General features: G+C 37.0%; 1 protein-coding gene across 11 annotated transcripts in view; it reads right to left on the bottom strand.

The window, feature by feature from the left end:
• ZNF536 (zinc finger protein 536) overlaps positions 1-19,712 on the bottom strand; it is a 590,155-nt gene that overhangs the window by 334,651 nt on the left and 235,792 nt on the right. The window lies entirely within an intron of this gene.

Here is a 19,712-nt window from a genome sequence, read left to right as displayed (position 1 = left end):
TAAGCTGATTAGTATGCTGCTTAGAAACAGTACTAGGTGCTGTAACACATGATTATAATCATAAAAATCCTTCAGTGTTTGCAAGTAAGCATTAACGAGGTATATTAAATTTTAAGGAGACTGCCACTAGCAGCTTTGCAAACCTCTGAGATTAAGATTTAACCCTTGTGTTCCAAAACATTGTTGTGGTGTCATTTTAAAGCTCAGTCCATCAAAAGAAGTATAAATTATCTTGCATTGGAATCTTATTGATTACTGAGAAAGCTCACATTTGAATTGCAAAGGAAAAAATACTCATAAGATACAATGGACTGTCTCTGTCCTCCCATTTGGCAAGATATCCAAAATAAGGGGCTTTGATTAGGTTTAAAGAGCTCTTTTATAGAACTAGATAAAAACCAATTAGAATCCAGGGAAGGTGCCATAAGAAGTCTCACCAAGTTTAAACATTTTTAATAACTTTCCCAATTTACAGTAATGAGTAAAAATGGTACCTGTAGTATGTGTTTTGCAGAAAATTAGAACTCAAAGTTGTTTGTTAAACACAAAGGTTCAGTGCTGGTCTGCATAATTGTCCTTAATAGTTCTCTCTGCCACCTCTCTAGTTTAGGCAAGAAAACTGAATCCATACTGCTCAGAAAAAGGGGGAAAATTCTCTTCTAAAAACAGAATGTGGTGAAGGTGGATTAATCAGGTCTTATCTCTCAGTGCTATTTCCTGATCTGTCTTCCACTGAAGTTTCCGAAATTTTTGCTACTAGTGAATTACCAAACACATTAATGCCTTTTTCTTCCCATGTTAAAATACAGTGGCCAGCCAGGTGGCTCAGCAGTGCCAGTCATCTATAGCCATGTCTGATTTCTGGACCAAATGACTCCCTCTCAGGGGATGAAGCCAGACTCCGGAGGAAGTACACTTGACCCAGAGGGAGGCTCATACTCCATGCTTTGCCGGGACCCCCGCCAGGCAATCTAAGAATGACATGGATGGTCTCCAAGGGGAGTCCTGACTTCTTTGGCAGGAAGTCGGAAGCTGTGATTTCTATCTTGGGGAGGGGGTTGAATAGGAGAGAGAAGGCAATAGAGAGAAAAAAAAAATTAGGTTGGTTTTAGAAGAGAGAAGAGGTGTGATCATGGATATAAAAATAAATGTGTATACATGATGATAAGAAGGAGCAAATATACACATGCATACTGACATGCTGATGTTAAAATAAGTCCCCAGAGCTAGCATATTTTGGGGGCAGGATAGTGATAAAAGTTCAAATTTAAGGTCCACTTGCCAACAATAACAAAAATAAGTCATTTACCCTCTTGTTTACAAAATAATATATCTCCAATGGATTTAGGGGCTAGGAGGGAGGTGCCTACTTTGAAAAACAGGGGCTGCTTTGGCAGGATTCATGTCTACGTTTTAGGGTACACTTATAGGGAAAATTCACTATACTGTGCAATCACTGAAACCTCATCAGGGAATGGAGAAGCTTTACTCTTTCGATTTAAGGTTCTCAATCTAACCCTTAGGTTCTCTCTTGTCCAAACTAGGATAAGAATGAACACCTGAAGCCAAAAGAAATTCATGAAAATTCCACCTATGTAAAGAGTCAAGGCAATACATTTATTTTGGGAGCCTATTTTGAAACACTGCCAACTGGTCCAAAAAAAGGACAAGAAGATTAGAAGATTGGAAATTTTCAGATTGATATTAATGAAATAACTCAAATTTAGCAAGAGGGAATAAAAATAGAATATACAATATAGGAGATTGTGAATAAAATTGACTATTGCCTCTAAGATAAAATTTCAGATAAAATGAAAAATTTATTTAAATGAAAATAATTAACTTTTAAAATAAAAAATAAAGAAAACTTTATTTTCCTAAAGTAAAAATAAATTCAGGTTGAATTTTAAGAGCTTCCACAATTTGGCTCCTGCCCATCTTTGTAACACTATTTCATGAACTCCTCTTCACTTATTTTATCATCCAGACAATGAAGTCTATTAGCTATCCCCTGCTAAACCTTCATCTCTAGCTCTACACATTACATGAGCCAATTTTTAATATTTTTTCTTCCTTCTCATCTCAATTCAGGGGCCATCTTATCTGTGAAGTCTTCCTTGGTTATCCCAATGTTCTTTTGTTTTCAAATTACTTTGCATTAGGGTTTAAGCTCCTTGAGGGCAAGAACTGTTTCATATATGCATTTTTATCCAAAGAACCTAGCACAAATGTAGATGGGACTTAATTCTTGTGGAATGAGATTTCTTTTTTACCAATAGACTTAATCTTCCTAGTAAACTATGTGCTCTTTGAGAGTAGTTGAGGTTTCATTTTATTTTTGATTTTTGCATACCCAGCATCAAGCACAGAGTCATGTTTCTAAATAGCTGCTTTAAAAAAAAGTTTTTTGAATTGAATTAAAATTTTCCCATTCATATAAACAGACAATAATTCAATCATTAAGTTCTAGGCAAAGATTATTTAGACTTTTCAGTATGTTTATTTTGTTTGTTTTTATTCTCTATGGCTAATCAGGGTCATTGATTTGGGTTTATTAAACATGGTGTAATAAAAGAACAAATGACACTGGAATAAGAAGAAAATAAAAAAAATAAAGAAGAATGTTCTTTGGAAGTAGATAGGACCACAGAAGAAAAAAAAGATAGAACTACTCAATTCTTTGTTCCTGTCTTCACTACCCATGAGGATGATTTTTGCCCTGAAAATTACAGAGCAAAAATTGGCAATACTGAATTGATTCTCAAGATAATAAATAAGGAAATAATTAAAAGAGCACCTAATTGCTCTACATCAAGGCAAGTCACCTGGATCATATGAACTGTGCCTCCTATATAGTAGATGTGGTTATGATATTAGAAAGACAACAGATAAAGGGAGAGGTCCTGAAGGGCTGCCAAAGAGCAAATATTGTCAAATGTTACCAATTTTTGAAAATGGGTTCAAGTTCAATTTGCAAACTATAAGCCAGTAAGCTTGTTATGAGTTCCTAAAGAAATCCTAGCAAAAATCAGATAATGATTAGTGAACACTTAAAAAAGAAAAAGATGACTATAGAGTCACTTTGGCTTCAGGTCTGAGCACATTAAACTCCTTTCCTTCTTTTTCTTCCTTCCTTTCTTTTTTTTTGACAGGTTACCAAACCTGCAAATCAGGAGAAGGTTATCAATATAGATTACTTAGAATTTAATAAAACATTTAATAAAATATCTCATAAAATTCTTGTGGAAAATATGGATATGCAGACTAAGTAATAGCATAGTTAGACAGGTTATCATATGTCTCCATGTATAAGACACACCCTTTTTCAAAAAATTTGGGGTCTAAAAACTGGTAGCATCTTATGCAATAGTTGTAGATTTTTATACTTGCATTTCCAGCTTTTTCCACACTTGTTGTCTCTGCAATCAATGTTTCACATTTGTTACCATTACATATATGTTTTGCCACATTCTGCCCAGAAATGGCTCAGAAAATATTTTCATACAGTGCTGAATTCAAGTTCAAAGTGACCCAGTTTGAAAAAATGAATGGAAATTGTGCTGCTGAATGTCAGTTTGGGCCTCCTCCAACTGAGAAAACAATCTGAAACTGACTATGGGAAGAAGAAACTTACTGAAAACACCACAGCAGAAGGCCATGAGAGGCAAGTCAGCAAAATGGTCTGCTTTAGAGAGGGAATTGAAGAGCTGGATTGAAGAGCAAAGGACCATTGGAATTCCTGTGTCCACAAGAATGGTTTAGCAGGAGGCAAGAATTGTTGATAAAAAAAGAAGTGACTGATTTCAAAGAAGGACATGATTGATGCTTCCGATTCATGAAATGGAATGGACTAAGCATGTATCCACGCACCAGACTTGCCCAGGGAGTGTTTGTGGTCAACACAGATCAGAGACCAGGCAGGAAAACAGTCACAGCCTCTCCTAAGACAATGATTCTTCATCAAACACAGATGAACTAATGGATGGGAGTTTTGACAGTGATGAGGAGTTGTATGAATTTTATGATGAATAAAACCAGTTCAATAACTTTATGTAATGATTTTTTTTCAAATTTTGGGCCCCTGAATTAAGTTGTTTCTTATACATGGGGAAATATGGTAAATGGGCTTTCAAAGAGTAGTCTTTAATGGTTCAATGTGGTCTCTATCTGAGTGTCTCAGGTATCTGTGCTTAGCCATTTTCTATTAATCATTTTTATCAGTAACTTGAATCATGACAATGATTACAATCATTTAATCTGAAAGACACTAAGTTGGGGGAATATAGAGCACATTGGATGAAGAATCAGAATTTCAAAAGATCTTCATGGACTAGAGGCTGAAGCTAATAAGATGAAAATCAAAGAGGTTACACACTAAGTCTCATATGTGGGTTCACAAGTTTGTGATTACAAAGAAATGTGAAAAGAGCCAGGGATTATAGAGGATTGCATGCCCAATATGAGGTAGCAGGGTGATGTAGCAGTCAAAAAACAAACAACCAAAAAAACCCCTCATATTGTCTTATGGTTCCTGGCTCATAATAGGCACTTAATAAATTGCTTGTTGGCTTGGGTTTCTGACTACATTAAGAAAAGCATTGATTCTAAGAATAAGGAAGTGCCAATTTTACTGTACTCTGTTCCTGGTCAGATCATAGTTAGAGCACAGTGCCTTGCTCCCAAGACTATAGTTTAGAAAGGGCTACCAGGCTGGTAAAGGGTGGTGAATCCTTGGCAGGGGAGAATCAGCAGAAGAAGCTTCAAGTGGTGACATAAAAACTATCTTAAAATAACTGTAGTGAAGACCTATCCTGTAGAAAAGGTGTTAGACTTGCTCTCTTTGACCTCAAAAAGCAAAACAAGGAATAATCAAGAGATGTCACAAAGAAGCAATTTGGTTTGGTGTCAGAAATAAACTTCCTAACAATTAGAAATGATCAAAAATATGTGGAATGAACTGTTTTCTTTAATTGAGCATCTTCAAGCAAAGGCTGACTGACCACTTGTTGGATTGTATTAGTTGGGTAGAGAGGAATCTTTTATGATTCTGTCATGAATTCTAACTCAAATACTTACCACCTCTAGGACCATGGACAAGCTACTTTACAGTTCTGTGTTTCATCAGTAAAAACAAAGGGACTTTCCAACACTAACTCTCTGACAACCCAATGATTCAAATAAGATGTCAGGTCAAAAGCTAAAGCCTTACATCTCAATTGGAACGGGCAATCCATTGTTTCATTCATTCAACAATGTTTATAAATTACCTAACATATGTGAGGTCCTGTGTGAATCTTTAAAATGTCACAAACTTCTTGAGTCTCCATTTTCACTTTTCTAACTTGTTAAAAGGGTGTGGGAGTGGAGGGGATGAAGGGTCCTCTCAGCTAGCTCTAAATCTGAGGTTATGATTCTCTTCCAGAACAAAGGATAAACAATAACAAGAAATCAATCCTATGATGAATTAATTTACCAGTTTTATTACTTACAATCTATATGATTTTTGGTAAGTCCCCTCTCTGAGTTTCAGTTTCCTCTGAAAAAATGAGATTTTTGATTTTTAGATCTATTCCAGTTCTAAATCCTATGATTCCAAAAAGAAATGTTCATAGCAACTATCAAAACACATCCTCCAAGTTCACCATGATACATAATACTGAAACATGGAAACTCTATAATGAGAGTTGTTCAACACCAGTTTTTGCAGAGGTCTAGCTGTATCCCTCAATACCTCATTTGTTGCCAAAATGCAAGCATTCATCAGAATCAAGGTGATATTAGTAGGTTCCAATTTCCAGGCTAAATAGGAGCATACTACTACAAAAGGGACCTGTCCTGCAAACTCACAATTTATGTTTGCCTTCCAAGTGCCATCAAATGGGATGCCTAAAAACAAACAAAAAAAAGAAACCAGAAAAAAAAAAGGTAACTGCAGTTTCCCACTCGATCTGCCCAATTTTGTATTTCCATGAGGGTATTCTTAGCCTATGAAACCCACCATTGGATACATATATTATCAAAATATATTCTGTCTCATCTTTCACATCATTTAAGGTACAGTGAGCCATTCAGCTGCCTTTGATGGTGCTAATAGTTATTTTGATTTTGCATTTCTGCCTCCAAGACTATTTCCTGTGATATCAATAACAAAAGTTTTCACTTAACTATTCCAATAGAGCACTTAATTGTATCTTTCAACTTTGAAATGAAATTTAAAACTATTAGGACACCAGAAATGCCAGCTGCTGCAAGCCTAAACAAATTTAGCACAAAAACACAGTTTCATTTGGTTAGAATGGGGAGAAAATATATGTACACACACACACATATATATTTATGAATAGGCCAAAAAATATAGGTCTTGCCAGCAAGTCACATAAAAGAGTTTTATCCTTATAGCATGAAAAGAATAGTTGAAAAGTAAAATGAATTTCAAAATAAACATTTCAGCTGAATTTTTTTTCCCGATCAAAGGTTGTTGTCTAGCAGAGCACAGCCAAATGAATATTCCTTTTTATCAAGGTGAGGAAGAGAATACTGCTCCTGAGACATTGCTGAGCATTTGCTGCCCACCTTTGCTGTGAATAGAGGGGAGAGGCTAAGCTTAATAAACAAGGTGATGCCATAAATGTGGCTGAAGAACGTCAATGAATAAAATAATCTTTTACCATTTATTTCCTTCAGAAGACACCTTCCTGAAAGTCAGTGAATCTCTTGGTACTTCCCACCTCTCTACTCTGCCCTGTGCTATTAGTCACTCATAACATCTAATCATGAATTAGGCTTCACTCAGAATACAATGCATTTTTATTATATGTGTTTGTGTGTGTGTGTATATATATATATATATTCTATTGTTGCAGCTGAAACTGTTTAAGGTTGTTATAAGCACAATACACTCCTGTTCTGAAATACACAACACCAGACTACTGAACCTTTTCAGGGTCATTAAACAGCTGTAAACATTATTATAAAAATAAACCAGAGATTTCATGCTTACATTTTAGCCCAGAGCTTGGTGTGCTGAGCAAGTACATTTTTTTCATCTCTTACAATCAACGTTGGTGACATTTGGACATCCAAACAAATTACATCACAAATATTACTGAGGTGGGGAGGGTACTGAGTGGTATATTTGCCAGATGATTAATAGATAAACAGTGGGGCAGTATGGTTGACCTATTCTTCTTTGACTGATTTGTAGACAATGCTATCAGACAGAGCTAGAAATAGTTAAATCTTGGCTGAATTCATTAATGCAAATATGGTATTAAAGCCCAGCTGGGTAGTATGTTGATTCTGCAACTAGGAGAGCCAAGTTTGAGAATGGAATCTAACATCCTAACTCTAAAGAATCACATAATTTAGAATTGGAAGAGAACTCAGAGGCCAATCTGGATTGGAAAGGAATACCTATTGTTATAAAGAGAAATGGTCATCCAGTCTCTGCTCAAATACCACTAAGGTGAGGGAATCTATCAGCCACAAGTATGACCTTGAACAAGTCACTGAACCTTTCTAGACCACACTTTCCTAAAGTGTAAAACGAGGGGATTAAAATATATGGCCACTTCCAATAATCTATATAAAATCCCATGATCAATGACCTCTTTAGGCAACCCATTCTCCTTTTAGACAACTCAAAAGGGAAAGATGATGACCCTTGACAAGATACTGGTACCATCACTAAAAGCATCTAGGATTTCAGCTCCTTGAGGACAGGACGATTTATATCATTGGTATCCAGGACAGTATCTGGAATATAATCAGTACCTAATGAATGTGTGTTGATTGATATGTTGTCATCTTTGTGCAAAGTCCTAAATGAATTTATCAGTGCTAAGTGAATTCACTATTTATGGTCCCAGACTTTAAGCAGGAACAGGAGAGGAAAAAAAAATTGAGTGGAGAGAGATGGGGAGTGTGGAGAGGGTCCTTTTCACTGAAGACCTTCAAAGAATTAAAGAATAAGAGTTACTTTTCTGAAATAGTTTACTGGGGGGGTATGAGAGGATAGAACTGAAAATATTTGATTCTCGGAGGATCAAAAGAAAAAGGAGGCCCATCTACAAACTGTCTTTAAAGTCCTTGAAAGAAAAAGGAATCAGACCAATGGTCCTCCACAACCAAGACATGGAAAAATCTAATCAGATAATTAAATTCAGTATCCAACCAGCCACAGAGAACCATGACAATGGAGAAAAGAATAAACTGAATATCACACTGACTTCAGGCTACTTGTGTCCCCTGCTAGTAAACTCATCAGCACAACCCATTGTTCATTGAAGGAGTTAGGCAGGGACACTGTCACAGGTGGCAGTCTCTTGGGATCTGCTGCTATACCTTCCACCTACAAGTCTGCAATAATCTTAGGTCCTTTTATTCTGGCCTGTGTTTGATGCTGTCAATAAGAATTCAGTCCTTGGGTTACAGAATCAACCCAGGACAGAGGGAGCTTAGGAAAATGGGAGTACTTAGCACAGGGTACATGAAACGAGAGACCAGTCTGTGATTTATCCTTTGAAATGAGGGATGCAAACCCTTCTTAACCTCTGAGTGCTCTGCCTAGGGAGATAGCACATTCTAGTGGCAAAGGAAAATCGTCAGCTTAGGCCTCTTGGATACCTGCCACTGATTAAATGGAGACCAACCATGGTTCATTTATACACTCATCATTAGCACCTTATTATATTTTTATTCTATAAATAACCGAAGTATTTAAAACTTTATTATACACTATCTCTCCCCAGATACTTTATGTGTGTGTATGTGTCCTTATTGCCCCTATTAGATTATAAATGACTTGAGGGCAGGGACTTATTTGGTGCTAAATCACAGAAGATTTAGAGCTGGTCAGAACCTTGGGGATCTTTTGGACTAAGCCCCCTCATTTTATAGAAAAGGAAAATGGGGCCCAGAAAATATTGACTGGAGAAAAAGTAGCTATACAGGAGAACCATACTCCATGGAACTGAAAGCCTATACAAATCAGATCATGGATTGAGGATCACTGATTTCAATTTTGGAAAAGGTCATAAGGTTCAATCTGACATAAGGTCATGAGGTCCATATTTGACAGACTAGGAGAATGGGGCTCAGGGAATAAAGGAGTTACCCACATTCAAACTAGTATCAGATTTGGCATGTGACCCTAAACTTAACTGACACAGCTACTACAACTATGTTCCCTCTCGAGAGCCTCAACTCACTAAAAGGAGTGGAGACACTCAGAGACCAGAAACAACCTAGTGTCTACTATATTGCAGAGTGTATTGAGGATTTGGCTTTGTGGGAACTGAGGATGAGTTGAATTTTATTAGGTCACCACTTATTTATTGACTCAGATGACTGAATCTAGAGGACCTGGATTCACATAATGCCTCGGTATGTCATTTAACCCTACCTAGCCTTAGTTTCCCTATGTATAAAATAAGGAAGTTGGATATGATGACTTCTGAGATACTTTCCTGTTTCAGATCTATGATTAGTGTTGACTAGCAGAGGTGGCATAGTGGATAGAGCTCTGACCTTGAAGAGGACCTGAGTTCAAATTCATACTTAGATACTTGACACATACTAGCTTTGTGATCTTGGTCATGTCACTCAACCCCTACTGACTTACAAAAATTTTTTTTAAAAATGCTTGGAATTTGTTGCCAGCTCCACTTGCCACCTCTACCCTCCTTCTCCAAACCCCTAGGTGTATTGCCCTTCTCAAGCTAGGGGAGCTGAAGGCCTCATCTCATTTTGAGCTTGTGTTCAATCATCACAAATCTGTGAAAGGGGAGGGCTATGTTCACTGGTTCTCACTGCATCCTATGGTAGGAAACCAACCCATTCCTGGCCTTCTAACCTCTTATTTCTTCCCATCTTCCTGTCTCTAGCCACCTCAGTCCTATCCCTCCACAGTGAATGGCTATCTATGCTTTCCTTCCTGCTGTACAGGACCCTTTTGTGAAAAAACTCCTTGATCTTACCCCTAATGGATAGAGTGCTAAATTTGGAATCAAGCAAAGTTGGAGGTCTACTCCTATCTCAGATACTCTATGACTATATGATCTAGGACAAGTCACTTCACCTTTCCCAGCCTCAGTTTCTTCATCTATAAAATGGGAATAATCATCACACCTACCTCACAGGGTTGTATCAAATGAGGTAATATATGTAAAATATTTCCTGAACCTTAAAGTACAATATGAATGCCCCTTCCAAATATCTTACCTCCCCTCCCTTTTTCATCACTTTTTATGTGTTGCCTCCCCCTATCAGAATGTAAGGTATATAAAGGCAAGAACTATTTGTATCAATAGTCTTTAAGACAAGACCTCAAACATAGTAAGCATTTAATGAATGTTTGTTGATTTGAATTTACTAGCAATTATTTTTAATCAAAATTTCAACAGCAATATTAATCTAAAACTTCTCTTTATGATTTTATTGAGAAAATAGAAGCCCCTAAAGACCTTCTTCTTTACCTCCATTCATGACCCCCAAACCATCTATGTCCCTCCCTTGCCCACTTTCTCCTTTGACGCAGCCTCTAAAGAAGAAGTAGTCCTTCTCTTTTACAAGGACAACCAGTCCTCTTGACCTCCTTTCTTTCTATATCATCTGGGAACTTGTCCCTAAATCATTTCCTTTCTTGCATCTTCAGTCACTTCTTATTCTCTGGTTCCTTCCTTTATAACCACAAGGAATATTTCTATAATATCTCTTATTCTTAAAAAAAAACACCCTTCACATGACCCTATAGTTTCTGCTTGTTAGCATAGTTGATTTGTTCCTTTTACAGTCAAACCCCTGGAAAAGGAGTTTGTCACCTTTATTTTCTTACCTTGATACCCAGCTCACTTCTTTTTTTTAGTTTTTTTTTTTTGCAAGGCAAACGGGGTTAAGCGACTTGCCCAAGGTCACACAGCCAGGTAATTATTAAGTGTCTGAGACCAGATTTGAACCTAGGTACTACCGACTCCAGGGCCGGTGCTTTATCCACTACGCCCCATTCCAGCTCACTTCTTAACCCTTGTAACCTGGTTTCTGATCCCACTCCAACCAACAGAAATAGCTCTCTATCTACTGTAAAGTACAAAACATCTTTTAACTGCTAAATGCAACCACCTTTCTTAAGCTTCATCCTATTTAACCTCTCTGATGTTTTTGACAGTTACCTATCCTTTCTTCCTGAATATTCTCCTTTTGGTTTCCATGATTTTGCCTTAGTCTTGGTTTTACTTCTATTTTTCTATTCTTCCTTGCTGTTTTATGGTTCATCCTATATCTTTTACTCATCAGTATGGGTAGTACCAAGAGCTAGGTCCTGAGTCCTCTTTTCTCCCTCTCTCTATGAGCTTTTGTTGATCTCATTAGCTACTATAGGTACAATTATCATCTCCATGCAGTTGATTCTGTAATCTATATGCCCAGTTTTAATCTATTTTCTGAACTCTGTCTACCATACATCTACAATAATCAATGAAATAAATCACTATTTAAGTGTCCTGGGTATTTCTCAAACTCATTGACTAAAAATGTAACTCCTTATATTTCTCTCCTCCAAATGTCCTTATTTTCATCAATTGTGCAACCATCCTTCTAGACACATAAGTTCACAATTTCAATTATCTTTGACTATTCATCCTCCATCAATCCTGATAGACAACCAGTTGTCAAGCCTACCTATTCAACCAAAAGAACTATTTTCTCATCCATATCCTTCTGTTTACTCATATAACCACTACCCGAGTTCAGTCTTTTATTACATCTTATCTAGATCATTGAAATAGACTCCAAATTGATTTTCCTGATTTCATTCTCTCCTTTATACAAATAGTTCTCAAAAGTCTAGAGACACTAGGAGTCATCAAGAGTCTTTCAGGGGGGTCTGGGAAGTCAAAAGCATTTACATAATACTACTGAATTTTTTTTATTTTTAATATTGCAAATATTGATGAATATTCAGAGATGAACTGAAGCCAACTCAGGCCACCAAAGAGGATTATTAAATTTTTAGTGTGGACATTTACATCAGAAATTGTCAAAAGCTACAAGTCAGGGTTTGATTTCTTGTTTCCTTCATTGTCTAGACTTGAGAGAACAACAATAATGCAGAATAAACATTAGAATAAGTTGGAGCTATTTTTTTTGGTGGAGGGATCCAGTTGTTAAACATTTTCCCAGTATACCCATGTTATACACATAAACAAAAGTTCTTGAGGGGTGGGACTCCTTACTATTTTTTAAGAGAGTAAAGAATTCCTGAGACTAAAAATATTTGAGATTCACTACTCTCTACAATTGGAGATTTAATATTCCTAAAACAAAAATCTGGCCATGTTACTTCAACTCTCAAAAATTTCCATTTGTTTTAAAACTGTTCCTAGTTCCCTTCTACCTTTCCAGAGTTATTTCATTTTATTTCACTTAATCTACTTCATAATGAGCTATCCCAACTGGACTACTAGCTGTTTTGGAGAATAGCTAGTTCAATATACCGTCTCCTACCTTCACACAGGATAACTACCATGTCTTCAGTACCATGTCTTCTTCCTCAGCTCCTCCTCTTGGAATCTTTAACGTCCTTCAAGGCTCAATTCAAAGGTCACAAAAATGCTTTTTTACCCCATCCATCTACAAATCTTATTTACTCTTGTATTTACTTATATATATACCTGTTATAGGCCTTCAACCTACTCTAAGCAAGATAGGATTTGTTTCATTCTTTATAGTTGTAGCTCCAGAGTTTAGTAGAATGTCTGGTCCACAGAAGACACTTAATAAATGCTTGTTGATGATTGATGATTGGTTTATTTTCATCTTGGGGTCCTTAGAGCCTAATAGGGTTCCTGGCTCAGTAAAGGGCTCCTGAACTGAATTACTCAAAATTAAATACAACAAAAAGCACATAGGAGGTGCCTGATTATTTGATTGATCCCTTTTCACATGAAGGTTATGAGGCTTTTGCCTCTCATTCTACTCCTTGTTATCTAGTTTCCTAATGTGCTTTTTACCATCTTCATATACAAGCATGTCAAGAGGAGAGGGCAGGATGTGGGGATAGGACTCTTTCTATCATACCCCAGAGATCTCCTATACCCTCTCTACTCTACTCAAAGTCACAGCCCATGGCATATGCAGCTTTTGCATCATTTGCAAAATTCAATAAAGAGCCAATTTCAAAAGCTAGCCATGTAATCAGTCCTGGGTATTGCGATTTGGTGAACAGCTGAACAGAATGTCTTTTCGGCCATAGACCGTGTATGTATGTGGGTCATAGAAGATTAAGTAAACTGGGGAAGTAAATAGTTGGGCTAAAAGTTGAATATTTGAGAAATGCAGTTCCTATTTTTAAGCCTCCCCATGAAATGGAGAGAAGAATCACATTGATTTGAGGGAAACCATTTTTTTACTGTCCCACCTCCTTTTTGGGGAGCCGAGTCTAGCAGGAAGGACCTAGACATTGAAACCTGGGATGAAGAATATTCTTTATAATGGAAACATCATAGAATGAAGTCATTATTTTTAAAGAAACATCACAACCTTTTTTCTTTCTACAATTTAGGTGACAAAAAAGTGTTTCTTTCTCTCCAGCCTGAATAATCTTTTGCAGGAAATATCTCCTAATTCAGTATAATTGATTTATCTATGCTGTGTCCATCCCATCTGGGAAAGCAGCAAAAGTAAGCTTTTAATGAATGACCCACCTTTAATATTATATTGCAAAAATGAAAAAAGATACTAGCGGTTATCATGAAGCATATTGATTATTTTCCTCTGGCTAGCTCCCTTTCTCTATCTTTTTTTAAAACAAATTTTGTTGTGCCAGAAAGTTGGATATTTAATCTTCTATTAACATGGCAAGGCTCTTTGCTACAGTACAGCATTGGAAGAGGAGCTATGGACTTAGAATGCCACCTTGAAGTCTTGGAAACCAAAGGAGTCTCGGAGTCTCTCTCTCTCTCTCTCTCTCTCTCTCTCTCTCTCTCTCTCTCTCTCTCTCTCTCTCTCTCTCTTTCTCTCCTCTCTTAAAAATGCCATCATGATTGAACCTGAAAGCCTTCATTACTTGCCATAGGAATAAAGTGGGAGGGGAAAGTCTGAGTGGGAGACCTTACAACCCATTTCACCTCTGATTAAAACAATTTCAATCTGAATGCCAGTGGACTATAGGATCATGCTTATTTCCATTTCACATGGGCCTCAAATGTGATTTGGTGCAAGACTAAATATAATGTAAAATGCACATATGCAACAGGGATCAAAGTCAGGCTGATTTTGAAATATTCATAGAAGATGGCCCAGTGAGATTCTGTTCACAGGGGCACCTGTCAGAGACATAAGCTTGGATACAAATCATCAAATAAGTGCACAAAATCATTACCCCCCAAAAAATAAAAATCCAGGCATACAATCAGATAGTTGGTTGTCGGAAGCTATTGGATGGCGGCCAATTGAGAAAGCTCAGCAGGCTTTAGCTTTAGTCTTTTCTGGTCCTTGGGGCCCTGGTTCAGTTCCTCTTGTTACTACACAGGTCAACTGTCTGTGCCTGGCATTGACTTCCCTGGCACAGACTTCTGGGAGAAGAGTAAAAACTGGTCCATAAGTTCCCTTTGACCTAAACTGCAGAAACATCTGCTGGTTGAGTCATGAGCTGCTTGTTGGCCAAGTTTAACAGTAAGGGAGCCTGCTGTGGATCAGCTCTCTCAGCAGTAGGTGTCACTGCAATAAATAGATGGATTTCAGGGGACGGAGACAAATTTCCAATGAAAGTGCAGAAAGGAAGGGGAAAAAAAGAGCCCAATTTTCCAGTAAACAGGTTGCTTTAAAGAAAGAAGATGGCCTCTATTGTAATATACAAAGATGATTGAACATGTTGCTTAGAGAAAAGAGTCTTTTTCTTATGAGGAATGTCATCTAGAAGCAAAAACCAAGTGATACCATGAGTGCAGAAATGATATGAGGATAGAAAGGACACTGCCTAATTGTTTAGAGACCAGAGCAAATGCACCTGAGATCGCAAATCTCTGCTCTCGAGGGAAAAATAACAACAAACAAAAATACAGGGTATGTTCCATAATCAGCCCAACACAAATGGTGGAATTAGGGATTTTTTATTGGACCTATCTGCCTTCCCTCTCCCCAATCATATTTTAAGGCATTCATTTTCTCAGACCCATTTTCATTTCTATTTTCTGTGGGCCAATAAACTAATCAATACTATGATCCTAAAGTTGCTAATGGGTTTAGTATGTTATCTTTATAAAGTAACCATCCCATCTCCTCTTCTTCCTCTATCTCATGTTCAGAATCATAATCCTCATCTACCTGAAAGAGGTGAGTGAGCACAGTTCAGTGACATTATTAACTCACTCTGGGACTTAGGGCAAGTCATCACCTTCTCTGAGGTTCCATTTCATTCTCTGTAAAATGAAGGAAGGTATTAGATTGGATCTGATCAATCAACTAATAAGCATTTATTAAGCTCTGGTTACTCGTCAGGTCCTATAATAGGAAAGTGTTAGGGATATAAAGACAGAACTGAAACAGTCCCTGCTTTCAAAACTCAAATTCTATTGGTGGAGATTTTATATATATATATATATATATATATATATATATATATATATATATATATGTATATATATATATATTTGTAGATACATACAAAATAGATATAAATCAGTGAAGATAAAATATTATATGGAGATAATACATATATGTAGGTGCATATGAAATAGATATAAATCAATACCAAATGATTAGGGTTTAGAATAACTTGCATCTAGGGATATCAAAAAAGGCCTTATGTAGTAGGTAGATCTTGATCTAAGGTTTCTAGGAGGTGGAGGTGAAGTGGGCATTCAATCTAGGTGTGTATGGGGGGGAGAGCTTGCAAAAGGTATGGCAAGGAGAAATGGAACATCAGTTATGAGCAAGACTAAGGAAGGTCCAGTTTGATCAGATCCTGGGGAAATGAAGGGGAAATGAATAATGAATTAAAAGACTAAGGTAGGGGGTGGGGGAAGAGATTGGTAGCAGATTTTGAAGTAATAGATGCCAAGAAGAATATATTCTTGAGCCTAGAAGTAATAGGGAGCCACTGGAGTTTAATGAGATGATCCTTTAAGGGCCTTTCTTTCCAGCTCTAGGACTAGGTAGTTCTCTGTTTCTATTTCCATTGTTTTATCTCTTTTTAATCTTCCTACTGAGTAAGAAGCTAACCAGCAGAGTTCCCCTTCCAAGTCATCACCAATCACCTAAAAAAATGCCCAAGCTAAACATCACTGATGGCATACACCAGGGGAAACCTTAAAAAATGAAGCAATTAATGTGACTCTCCTTTGCGTGGGAGGAAATGCTATTAGTGATTTGATCCATATCCATACCCCGGCATGATCTGGCCCCTGCAAGGTCTGTATTTTATAGTTAAGGACTAGATGCCAACTTCCCAACCCTGTCACCTTGTAGCACAAGCAAACATCTTGAATCCTGGGTCTTTATGAAGTCCTTGTTCTCTTTTTAAACTTGAATAACACAGCTTGTATGTGGGATAGAAACTGTTTTGCAAATGGTGTTTAAAAGTCAATTTATGGAAGTTTGAGATAACAACATTATCCAATAGCAAAAAGTATGTTCTTGTTTCAGGTTCTGTAACAAAGAAGGGATGATCACATTTGATAAGACCATAATTATGCCCAATGACTGACAGAACTGAAGGCCATTTCAGTTATGAGCAGAAAATTCATTATTTTATTATAAAATTCAGAATATTACTAAGTTTCTATTCTTCAACCAAATCTAAAACCATCAATTCTAGTGCAGTACAAAAAAAGTATCTCAAATCAACTTTTAAAAGATTAATCGATTGTGAGTAGATCAGAAGAGACCCTACATGTTAGACTTGAGGTCCCAGGGGCTTAGCGACCCTGGGATACCCTACCTAATACTATCTTTTTCTCTCTCCAGGTTGTATTTGTTTCTCTACTCTGCCATAGAACCCTCTTCAACCTGAAAGCACACACCACTCTTGAAAGTATCCCCCACCTCATGGAATGTCCCTCTGATTGAATACTTACTCCCTAAATCTTCATTTTAAAGAAGAGGTTGTTTTCACTCATTTCCATTGGACTTTATCATTTCCCTAAATCCATCCACTTACCATTTTTTAGCTCCCTTTTATTGGTTATAAACATCTGTCAAATATATACATATGTCACATATATTTATACATACATATACATATATATTAATATACTTCATCTTAATATACATGATTTTATAAATAATTTGCTTCATTTTAAAATATAAACTATTTGAGGGCAAGGTCTGTCTTATTTCTGCTCCTTTTGGCATTCCCAATGCTTAGATTGTGTCTGGAACAAAGCAGTTAATACTCACTGATGATTTGTCTTGATCCAACCCTGACTAAAAGGGGAAGAGACAAATATCAACCTTTATGGGTAGAAGCCTTTGGATCCTTTGAAGTGGAATTGGCCAACTGGATTTTGTTCAGTTGTGTCAGTCAAGTCTGACTTTTCATCACCCCATTTGGAATTTTCTTGGTAATGATACAGGAGTGGTTTGCCAACACCTATGAAGGATGCTATTGGTAGAGAAAACAAGTAATTCATTGCCATGTTCACCTAGACCGTAAACTACCAGGGGAAAGGAAATATGTCATATGATAACTTTTTTAGATTTTTTTTTTTTTGCAAAGCAATGAGGTTAAGTGGCTTACCCAAGGCCACACTGCTAGGTAATTATTAAGTGTCTGAGGCCAGATTTGAACTCAGGTACTCCTGACTTCAGGACTGGTGTTCTATTCACTTTGCCACCTAGCCACCCCTTATGTGGCTTTTTTAAGGTGTCATTCTTTTTATTTAGGTTCTAAGAGGCAGCAGATGAGGCAGCTAGGTGGGCTTAGAATCAGGAAAACTCATCTTCATGAATTCAAATCTGCCTCAGACTTAGCTATGTGATCCTGGGGAAGTCACTTAATCCCGATTGCCTCAGTTGCCTCATCTGTAAAACGAGATGAAAAAGCAAATAGCAAACCACTCCTGTATCTTTACTAAGAAAATCTCAAATGAATTCACAAATGAATAAAAACAACTGAACAAAAACCAGTGTAATAATGAGAAATTAACTGAGATCCTCAGGGTCACAAAACCAGTTTGTGAAAGACACTATACAGAAAGTCAGGACTTTTGTTTACAATCACTTTTTATTTATTTATTTTTACAACACCTAGATTTTCTACTCTACCTCTATTCCCACCTTTTAGAGATCTATCCTAATAATAAAGGATTTTAGAAAGATAAAAAAAGAAAAAAATTAACCTTAATTCTAGTGATCCATACTAAAGGGAATCAATTCCATCCTCCCATGAAAAGTAATGAGGAGAGGTATCTTCTCCAGTCTCTTCTTTGGGTTGCTTATCCATTGCAATTGTACCACATTCATAAGTAATTAGTTTTTAGAAAAAGTCTCTATTAAGATAAACCTAGGACTTTTTGACTCTGAATCTAGCTCTCTATGAACCACTTTCTGATGCTGCCCTTGATGAGGTAATCATTTGACCTTCCTGAAGCTCCTGAGGAAAGTGATCTTAAAATTTTTGTAAAGTTCTATAATACCTGTTATTCCTCTTATTATGCTATTGAATACATAAATCTGAATCCTATACTCAGTGACATACCGAAATGTCAAATTGCCCCTTTAGCTAGACTGTATACTTTGTCTACTATCTCTCAAACGGCCTAACATGATTTGGGACACTGCTATGTGCATCATCTATTAGGTCCCTTAAGTTAGAAGTCAAAGAGGAATAAGTTTAAGTACAGTGTCAGACTCCTAATGGGCCTTTAATAAATTATGATGGACTGACTGAAGTGTTAAAATGCTTTGGAGTAAAAATCAAATAAACAAAATCCAACATTCTGAATGGATCAGGAGAAAAGTGGCAAACCTGAGAAGCACCAGTCTACTCCCATCAAGACCAGAGGGATAGAAATGGCAGGCTTTTGATTTGCATCAGATGACACCAGAGTGATGTGATGGAACATGACATATTCCCATGAAATGCATAAATCAAAGAGGCCCGTACATTAAACAGAATTGTTTGGGTTTTTTTTCCTAGAAGTGGTTAATTACTCATAAACAGCATATATTTTATTGCTGTGGAAGTCAGAGCAGAATTTTCAATAGCCTGGATGTTTTGTAATCCTAGCTTTATACAACTTTGGGACTGTAAGAGTAAGAAATTACCTATCTGTTATCTCCTGCCCTTGCTCCAACCCACTTTGAGTGGTATAATTTTAGCCCTTGTGGACCATCACTGAATCTGCTCTGCTATGGCCCTACCTAAGCTGTACCCCATTCTTGGATCAGAATGGGAATAACTATTAGTTGACCCTGACCTTGACTCTGACTTCAGCCTAACCTCAAATACTGTCTGACATAAGTAGCACCATAGCATTTTAGGACCTATTATCTAAATGGCCACACACTAAGCATTCAATAAAAGAAAAAAGAAAGTAATGTTACCCTAAAATGTGCTCTTTCCATGTGAACCAGGCTCAGACTATTTACCTTCTGCTCAAATATTTTTCTTGATTTTCTGTTTCCAGTTAAAAGAAGTCTCACCCTCACCCTCAGCCTCTCCAAAATATGACCTTCCCCCCTCACACTCTAGCATGATTTCCTACTACTACCCC

Source organism: Macrotis lagotis, chromosome 1, assembly GCF_037893015.1.
Source record: "Macrotis lagotis isolate mMagLag1 chromosome 1, bilby.v1.9.chrom.fasta, whole genome shotgun sequence".
Lineage (NCBI taxonomy): Eukaryota > Metazoa > Chordata > Mammalia > Peramelemorphia > Peramelidae > Macrotis > Macrotis lagotis.
The sequence above is the reverse complement of the archived record's forward strand: the minus strand, read 5'-3'. Positions and strand labels throughout refer to the sequence as shown.